Consider the following 10,217-nt stretch of genomic DNA (forward strand, 5'->3'; position numbering starts at 1 on the left):
AAGTGGTGTTGGAGAGCCAGTAGGAGGCACTCTTTCCTCTGGTCTAAAACATATCCCAATGCCTCAGTGCAGTGACACTGCCCTGTGTAGAGTGCCGTCTTTCGGATGGGATGTTAAATGGGTGTCCTGACTCTCAGTCATTAAAGATCCCATGGCACTTATCATAAGAGTAGGGGTGTTAACCCCGGTGTCCTGGCTAAATTCCCAATCTGGCCATCAAACCATCACGGTCACCTAATAATCCCCTGTTTACAATTGGCTCATTCATCCCCCTCCTCTCCCCTGTAACTATTCCCTAGGTTGTTGCTGCAATTGAGAATGTGTTCTCAGTCAATTTACCTGGTAAAATAACAGATAAATAAATAAATAGCAACCTCGACCAACACTCTAACCACTACGCTACCTGCCGTCCCACAATTGGGATGAAACAGAACTGGTCCCACTTTAAAACCTATGTATTTACATCACAATTACATACACATATACATTGCATATTGTTACATAACTCCTATAACATATATACCAGTTTGTGGTTTGCACAATTTCAAAGATGTGCAAATAAGCTCACAGTAGACATAACTGTAACCTAACCAATCATTCTCAATTAAAGGGAGGTCTTACCACAGCTAATTTAACTATTCTAATAAACATAAACAAATGATTCTGTACTTCCACAAACTGCAAACAAATTTTCACAGGCTAACGTACTATGCAACAATGTGACTGTGAACATACACATTGTAATACTGGCCTATGTACCATGTGAATATAGTCTCTGAAACATAGACCTTGGAGCAACAGGTACATTGTTTTGGGAGGCAACCCCGTCTGTCTAGAGAGACTAATGTGAAAACACACTTTTTAGCACCACCACGTAATGTTATATGGGACCACATTATTAGGAAACGGTCATTGACATATTGGGGTGTCAAACTCAATTCCTGGAGGGCAATTTTACACGGCACAGTGGTCACACAGGCATATTCATCAGACATTCTTACTTGCAAGAATAACATCTTTAGGCAAGAGGCACTACATATCAAATGTAGGCCTAGATTTTTTGATAAAGGTCCCTCAATGTTAACTTCCTTCCTTTGGACTCTCTTATTCTCTCCCTCTCTGTTGCTTGAAGAACATAATTCCGGAAAGCCAAAATGACGTTATTTTGTTTAATATGTTTGGGTCTACCCCCACCCTGTAGTACATGGCTAGTAGACATTCAGAGACTGTAGTAAAAAAGCACATTGGGAATGTGATTAAAAATCCATGTAGGTCGACCCAAGGCTGGTACAAAAAAATCCATCACCAGGAGACTTCACCAGGTGACTATCCCATGAAATATATAGAAAAAGGAGCACTGTGTGTCTGCATTGATCATGAGTTTATTCATGGGACAAACAAGTCATATATGAGGCTTTCATCTGAGTCTTACATAAGACCATAGATATAGAACATAGTAACATAAACAGTGCATTCGGAAAGTAATCAGACCCCATGACTTTTTACACATTTTGTTACGTTGCAGCCTTTTTCTAAAATGGATTAAAATAAATAAAAAAGCTCATTAATCTACACACAAGGACCTAAGACAAAGTGAAAACAGGCTTTTAAAAATGTTATCCAATTTATATAAATCACCCAGAAATACCTTATTTACATAAGTATTCAGACCCTTTGCTATGAGACTCGAAATTGAGTTCATGTGTATCCTGTTTCCATTGATCATCCTTGAGATGTTTCTACAACTTCATTGGAGTCCACCTGTGGTAAATCCAATTGATTGGACATGATTTAGAAAGGCACACACCTGTCAATGTAAGGTCCCACAGTTGACAATGCATGTCACAACAAAAACCAAGCTATGAGGTCGAAGGAATTGTTCGTAGAGCTCCAAGACAGGATTGTGTCAAGGCACAGATCTGGGGAAGGGTACAAAAACATTTCTGCAGCATTGACGGTCCCCAAGGACACAGTGTCCTCAATCATTCTTAAATGGAAGAAGTTTGGAACCACCAAGACTCTTCCTAGAGTAATTTGGGGAGAAGGGCCTTGGTCAAAGAGGTGACCAAGAACCTGATGCTCACTCTGACAGAGCTCCAGAGTTCCTCTGTGGAGATGGGAGAACCTTCCAGAAGGGCAACCATCTCTGCAGCACTCCACCAATCAGGCCTTTATGGTAGAGTGGCCAGATGAAAGCCACTCCTCAGTAAAAGGCACATGACAGCCTGCTTGGAGTTTGCCAAAAGGCACCTAAAAGACTCTCAGACCATGAGAAACAAGATTCTCTGGTCTGATGAAACCAAGATTGAAAAACTTTGGCCTAAATGCCAAGCGTCACGCCAGGAGGACACCTGTCACCATCCCTATGGTGATGCAAGGCGGTGGTAGTATCATGCTGTGGGAATGTTTTTCAGCAGCAGGGACTGGGAGACTAGTCAGGATCAAGGAAAACATGATCAGAGCAAAGTACAGAGAGATCCTTGATGAAATCTGCTCAAGAGCGATCAGGACCTCAGACTGGGATGAAGGTTCACCTTCCAACAAGAAAATGACCCTAAGCACACAGCCAAGACAATGCAAGAGTGGTTTCAGGACAAGTCTCTCAATGTCCCTGAGTGGCTCAGCCAGAGCCCAGATCTGCAGAGAAGAATGAGAGATACTCCCCAAATACATGTGTGCCAAACTTGTAGTGTCATACCCAAGAAGACTTGAGGCTGTAATGTGGTCACTGTCAAAGGTGCTTCAACAAAGTAAAGGGTCAGAAAAGCTCATGGAAATGTGATATTTAAAAAACATATATTTTTTTATACATTTGCAAATAATTCTAAAAAACTGATTTTGCTTTGTCATTATGGGGTATTGTGTGTAGATTGACGAGGAATAAAAACAATTTAATCAATTTTAGTATAAGGCTGTAATGTAACAAAATGTGGAAAAAGTCAAGGGGTCTGAATACTTTCCGAATGCATTGTTTATGTTACTATGTTCTATATCTATATATATGGTTAGGTTCATGTATATGGTATATCTCTATGTGTAGGACCCTGTCATGAGGCACCTATAAAGCCTCAGAGGGGTGTGTTGTGTACCTATTGAGGAGGTGGTGTTTGTTTCACTGACCAGGCCACAACGCAGCACACTAGGGGGCTCAATTGTCCAACTTCAAGCCACACCCAACCAGTGTCAAGATAGAAGGTGGACATCCTACCCATAATGCCCTCTGAGAGGAGTTGTAAAAGTCAGCAGTACTGGAGCTAGACAGCCCGTCGTGCCACTTTGTGGACAACGCCTCCCACTGCTAGGGCGGTATCTTGGCAGTATATCCATAATCTTTGGTTTCCTAAAGGTTGGTAGGATGTTGCATCAAGGTGGTCACTGGTCATGGAGGCTCGTTTGAGACATTCATCCCTCCCTCTGGGGTTGTGTTTCGGACCCTTCCACTTTGAGGTGGTGCCAGCGTGGTGTGGTCATTGTGACGCCTGAGCGTACAGGTCCTGCCTCCATCTCAGGTCCAGCCAGACACACCTGCTGGCCCAAGCCTCAGAATACCAAGAGGTGCCGTCACGGAGGTGGCACTGGAGGAGGAGGTGGTGGAGTGGGAGGAGGTGGTTCACTGCCGGCCCGTCTGGGCTTCAGGCAGACCACTACCACAGAGTTCCAACCAGATGCCATGTTGTCTCCCGGGAAGGGCCACAGGGGAGAGGGGACCCCCAGGGCCGAGAGGAGAGAGGGGACTTCCAGGTAGACTAAAGAATATATATTGTGTTTATTTTAGTATAGGTTGACTAAAAGTATACATAGTACTGTAGTGGCTTGTGACCATGAATGTAGGTTGTGTGTGGTGTGCTATTGTCTTCATGGTGTGTACTCCTAAATATCTCCTCATATCCCCATCCCTCATACCTTTGCTCTTCCCCTCCTTCCCCCTGTTTTCTTTCAGGTGTACCTGGAGTGACAGGGGATGTTGGACTCATGAGACCTTCTGGACTGGATGGAATGGCTGGAGCTACTGGACTGGAAGGAGATAAAGGTACGCTTGTCAATTCTCATGTACAACTTTTAAAGGAGGTAATCTGGGTTTATACGTTTACAGTCCAAAGTATGAGCTGCTATGCTATCTGTTATCTCATTCCTGAATACGTCGTTATCTGGTGCTGTTTTTAATCAAATCGTACATTTTGATCTAAAATAGAATATTCATGCTTGAGACTGATATCTATCCTCATATGTTGACATGTTTCAGATACCAATCCTTCTCTCTTTCTTATGATAGGTGACAAAGGAGATCAAGGAAACATGGGTCTGCCTGGTGCTCCGGGGCTACTTGGGAGACAAGGAGAGAAAGGTCTACTCCAGAAGCGAGAACGACAGCATCTTCACCGTCTTCCTGCTCTATGCCGACCCCAAGGCCTGACCTACGACTTCGTCTGTGAACCCGGCTTGACCTCTGCATGAGCTTTATCTGACAAGTTATGCTGACTGGATCGCCTCCAAACTCTTTTCACTACTCTGATAAATCATCTCTTCCAATATAGCTACTGCTGCTAACTTTGTTCCTGCTTATTGCTATCAAAATAATCTGACCAAATGCTTGCTGTATTTTGATGGTAAAGGCTGTAACACTGTATCCAGTGGTTGCCAAACAGTGGAAACACTTTTCAGTGTAAACTTAAATGACTAATACCAAATAGAATGTATGTATAAAAGATAATGGACCTATATATTTTTCAATAATAGCCTATAATCTTTGAGAATTTACAATCAAGAAAATAGCGCTAGATAATCAGGCCCCCATTGATTTAGTTAAAATGCTTGAGCATAAGAACACCAGCCATGTCAAAATTTGGAAATTAGCTTAAAAACAGAAAACAAATTATCTCAGCTCCGTGACAAAACGCATAGAATTGCAGAGAATTGACTTTAAAATTGCAAAATGTTCTTTCAGCTCCATGGCAGGATGTGTGGAATTGCAGGAGATTAGTTTTGAAACTGCTTCATTTTCTTATCTAGATGCCAAGATAATATTTGTTACTTATTCTTTGGTCTGTGTATGTTTTTTCTTTTTTAACAGCTCAACCCTTATGTTGGGTCACGACTCAAAAGACACCTCAATCGGTGGGTCAGTATGGGAACCCCTGCTTTATACAACGCTTACAGTTTCTATCAATGCAATAAAACACTGCTAATGCTTGAAGTTAAAATTGCTTGAATTTTGTGAGTTTAGGTCTGAACCTATCTAGACTTTACTACGACTGATTTTAGATTTGTCAACTGCCCAATCCCAGCTCTGCTTAGGGACAATCTCACCCATTACTACTTGAATGTGCTCCTAAGAGTAAAAAGCCGTCATCATTGTTGTGCCATAGAAATATAGCTCCAAGGTCTGTGGGTGATGGTGAGTGATGTATGAATGCCATATGTTTTATAGCCTACTGATGTACTAGTCTACGGTCACCACCAAAATATATCTGAATGAAACATGCATGTTATTTCCCCCACTAGAGGGCACTGGGACATCACAGTTTGAAGAGGAGGGCTGAATGAGGATTGTATTAATTATACGGTATCATGTAAAATTATTTTTTAAATACACTAAAATAATGTTGATATTCAAGCAAATGTAGAGGGGGAAAACACACACATGCTATAATTATTTATGTTACACCACCCACATACATTTAAATCAAAATAAAGCAGGTTTGTAATAGCCCAATTCCCCCTGGCGGTGACTGTCATGCTTCATCCCTGTGACCTGTGATGTTGCCTCCCACCACTCAAGCCATTGTTTGATGCTACCAAGACAAACAGCTTCAGCACCATCCCTGACTTCCTGATTTACTGTTTTTGTTTCATTGTTTAATGACTTGTATGTGTTGTATACGTAATTCAGGATTTAGCTGCCATGTACCACAGCCTACATGTAAATGTATCAAAACTACTCCAAAGTATGTGATATTGATAGAAAACTAAGAGGAGGCCTTCTACAGTTAGAACATGTGAAGTCACAAAGCAGCACTGTGATGTCACTGGCCCTCTTTTAGAAGAGTAAATCTCCATGGAAACTACAAGTTATACAACATTCTAGAATACCATAGCAATCACAGTGGCAGACAGAAACATTTGATTTCTATCAGTTCTCTACTGTGAGACCTTTGAGAAGTAACATAATGTTTTTATAAAGATTGTCTAATCTTCACTTCATATAGATGGTAAGGACAGAAGGATGGGGAGAATCCTGCCCCTGAAGAGTCCCAAGAGGGGAGCAGGATCATGACAAGCATCCTATAAGAGACCACCATGAAGATGTCAGTGAATCACCATCTCCTCCAATAACATCTTGCCAAGACGATCAGCTGGACAACCAATATGACATCCAGTCAGTCAGCATGCAACTTGTTCAAGTAGACTTCCAAAAAGGTGACATGTCAAGTCACCAACAAGACATGCACGTTATGAATGATCCAAAGCAAGTTGAAATACAGATTTTTGTAAAAAAAAAAAAAATTCACCTTTATTTAACCAGGTAGGCTAGTTGAGAACAAGTTCTCATTTGCAACTGCGACCTGGCCAAGATAAAGCATAGCAGTGTGAACAGACAACACAGAGTTACACATGGAGTAAACAATAAACAAGTCAATAACACAGTAGAAAAAAAGGATCTATATACATTGTGTGCAAAAGGCATGAGGAGGTAGGCGAATAATTACAACCTTGCAGATTAGCACTGGAGTGATAAATGATCAGATGGTCATGTACAGGTAGAGATACTGGTGTGCAAAAGAGCAGAAAAGTAAATAAATAAAAACAGTATGGAGATGAGGTAGGTATAATTGGGTGGGCTATTTACCGATAAGACTATGTACAGCTGCAGCGATCGGTTAGCTGCTCAGATAGGGGATGTTTGAAGTTGGTGAGGGAGATAAAAGTCTCCAACTTCAGCGATTTCTGCAATTCGTTCCAGTCACAAGCAGCAGAAAACTGGAACGAAAGGCGGCCAAATGAGGTGTTGGCTTTAGGGATGATCAGTGAGATACACCTGCTGGAGCGCGTGCTACGGGTGGGTGTTGCCACCGTGACCAGTGAACTGAGATAAGGCGGAGCTTTACCTAGCATGGACTTGTAGATGACCTGGAACCAGTGGGTCTGGCGACGAATATGGAGCGAGGGCCAGCCAACTAGAGCATACAAGTCGCAGTGGTGGGTGGTATAAGGTGCTTTAGTGACAAAACGGATGGCACTGTGATAAACTGCATCCAGTTTGCTGAGTAGAGTGTTGGAAGATATTTTGTAGATGACGTCGCCGAAGTCGAGGATCGGTAGGATAGTCAGTTTTACTAGGGTAAGTTTGGCGGCATGTGTGAAGGAGGCTTTGTTGCGGAATAGAAAGCCGATTCTGGATTTGATTTTCGATTGGAGATGTTTGATATGAGTCTGGAAGGAGAGTTTACAGTCAAGCCAGACACCTAGGTACTTATAGATGTCCACATATTCAAGGTCGGAACCATCCAGGGTGGTGATACTAGTCAGGCGTGCAGGTGCAGGCAGCGAACGGTTGAAAAGCATACATTTGGTTTTACTAGCGTTTAAGAGCAGTTGGAGGCCACGGAAGGAGTGTTGTATGGCATTGAAGCTTGTTTGGAGGTTAGCACAGTGTCCAATGACGGGCCGGAAGTATATAGAATGGTGTCGTCTGCATAGAGGTGGATCAGGGAATCGCCTGCAGCAAGAGCAACATCATTGATATATACAGAGAAAAGAGTCGGCCCGAGAATTGAACACTGTGGCACCCCCATAGAGACTGCCAGAGGACCGGACAGCATGCCCTCCGATTTGACACACTGCACTCTGTCTGCAAAGTAGTTGGTGAACCAGGCAAGGCAGTCATCAGAATGATCATCAAGACATGCAACAAGACCAAAAGCAAGATTTAAGCCCTTCCCTTCCAATAATGATGGCTTTGTCACAGCATGGCTTAGAAGTCTGTAGATATCCTTCACTCCCTTACAGACACCATCCTCACGGGATGAACTAGAAGACTCAAGTGATTCCTCACCTCCTACTCTGGTTCCCATCTTCAGGGATCACTATGTAGAACTAAGTGATTCATCCAGTGTCAACGACTCATCTTGGTCAGCGAGTCAGGGGGAATATAGAGACTCATACTCTTCCACATCAGAAAGAGGGGAGCATATCAGCTATTCTGCCCCACTGATGTCAAAGAGTGAGTATGGTACAATTGATTTGGCCCCACTTCTACAAAAGAGCTAGGGTGGTATTAGTGAAGACTCCACAACCAATTCTGCTTCCATAAAGCCTAAGAGCAAAAGAGATCTCAGCAATTTGGACTTCTCGACATCGGAGAGTGAGGTGGACATGATCGAAGCTGCCACCCAAACAGTCAGCAGTGATGCTTTTCCACTGGCTGCTGATGGCTTAACCAGGGACCAAGATCCCTCCTGGAAGTGGTGTTGTTCACCCTCTCTTCTGGAGACCCTAGCCCCAGCCAGGAGGAGTCCCAGCTTGGAAGAGCCCCAGCCTGGAGGAGCCCCAGCCTGGAGGAGTCCCAGCCTGGAGGAGCCCCAGCCTGGAGGAGTCCCAGCCTGGAGGAGTCCCAGCCTGGAGGTGTCCCAGCCTGGAGGAGTCCCAGCCTGGAGGAGCCCCAGCCTGGAGGAGTCCCAGCCTGGAGGAGTCCCAGCCTGGAGGAGTCTCAGCCTGGCTGTGAGGCTGTGGAGGACAGTGGCGGTGTCTATCGCCTCTGTGGGAACACCAAGACCCTCAATCTGGATCCCAGTCTGTCTGTGGATGATGCCCCACCAGTGGCCCCAAACACTGCTGCTGACTCACCCCAGGATGGGACTGCTCTACCTGGGCAAGCAGGAAGCAGTAGTAGCCCCCGGCGTAGTGTAAGGGCAGGTAAACACACCATCAGATGCTGCCAAAGCTCCTTCAATTGCATCAAGAGGAAGGCCGACATCCAGCAAGAGACAAAGCCAGAAGAGACCCTCTGAGAACTCTGAGCTGAGCACAGAGCAGGGAGGAGAAGCGAGCTCCGAGCAGGGGAACGGACAGAGCTCTGAGGAGATACTCTTCCCCAAAACAAGAGGAGGAAGTTGTCATCAGATGGAAAAAAGAAAAGGAGACAGTTATCAGGTGTGGCCTATGACCTTCCAAGACCTCCATGATGTTATCTCCTTGGAGTTGGATTGAGGGAGAGCAGGATATTATTAGATTAACTATTTAAAAAGGTATGGAAAAAAGCCAAACATCGATGTGTGGAATATAATCTCAGCACCATGATAATAGTGTTGTGTTCTCTTTCGGATTAATTTAATTTCAATTTCATGTATTGTTTTGTTCTGAATATTTAAGGTGATGTATAATATAATTTTTTATACACTATTTTACAATGGTGGACTCACATGCATGTATATAAATGGTACATTGGGAAGATGTAGTATGGAGAACGTTAATACATTAGCAAGACGTCTTGCAGATGTATATAGAATGTCGGCATTATAAATTCTACAGTTCTACATTGTTTATACGTCAGCCAGACATCAACATTCTATTCTGATGTTTCTGTGACATTTTACCAATGTGTAAACTACATATTCCCGACACATTTTGATTTGTCGGCTGAAGGTGTGCGTTCTGACTGGGTAAGAGTTATCAGTGACTATAATGCTCATCATTAACTTATCATCTCACTGCATCAACTTGCCTAGACCGTCAGATTTGGACATGACAGAAAAGTCTAACTATGACTTGGAGTCAGTTATTAGCTCGTCAAAATCATGACGTTATTAGCTCGTTAGAATGTCTTCAGTGAGGAAGAACCTTAAGTGTGTCTACTGGAAGTCTATGTCCATATTCATGAAGTGTCTCAGAGTAGGAGTGCTGATCTGGGATCAGTGTGCCTTTAAGATCATAATGAATAAGATTTCATGGACAGCGGGGACCTGATCCTATCAGCACTTCTACTATATGATGCTTTACGAATACGACTCAGGTCAAATCCAAGATGGCAGCGCAGTAGGACATGTACAGTATATCTGTCTTTGTCTTATCTCTTGTAAATAGCCGGTCTTTTTCGTATATATATCTTAATCTCACTTTCTATCTAAGAACTAAATATACTTTCCTGCAAACCGCCTCACCCAATGTGGTACGGATCTGCTATTTTTATTCCTTATAACTGGAACTTCCATCAGGAGCGA

Source organism: Oncorhynchus masou, chromosome 17 (assembly GCF_036934945.1).
Source record: "Oncorhynchus masou masou isolate Uvic2021 chromosome 17, UVic_Omas_1.1, whole genome shotgun sequence".
NCBI classification, from domain to species: Eukaryota; Metazoa; Chordata; class Actinopteri; order Salmoniformes; family Salmonidae; genus Oncorhynchus; species Oncorhynchus masou.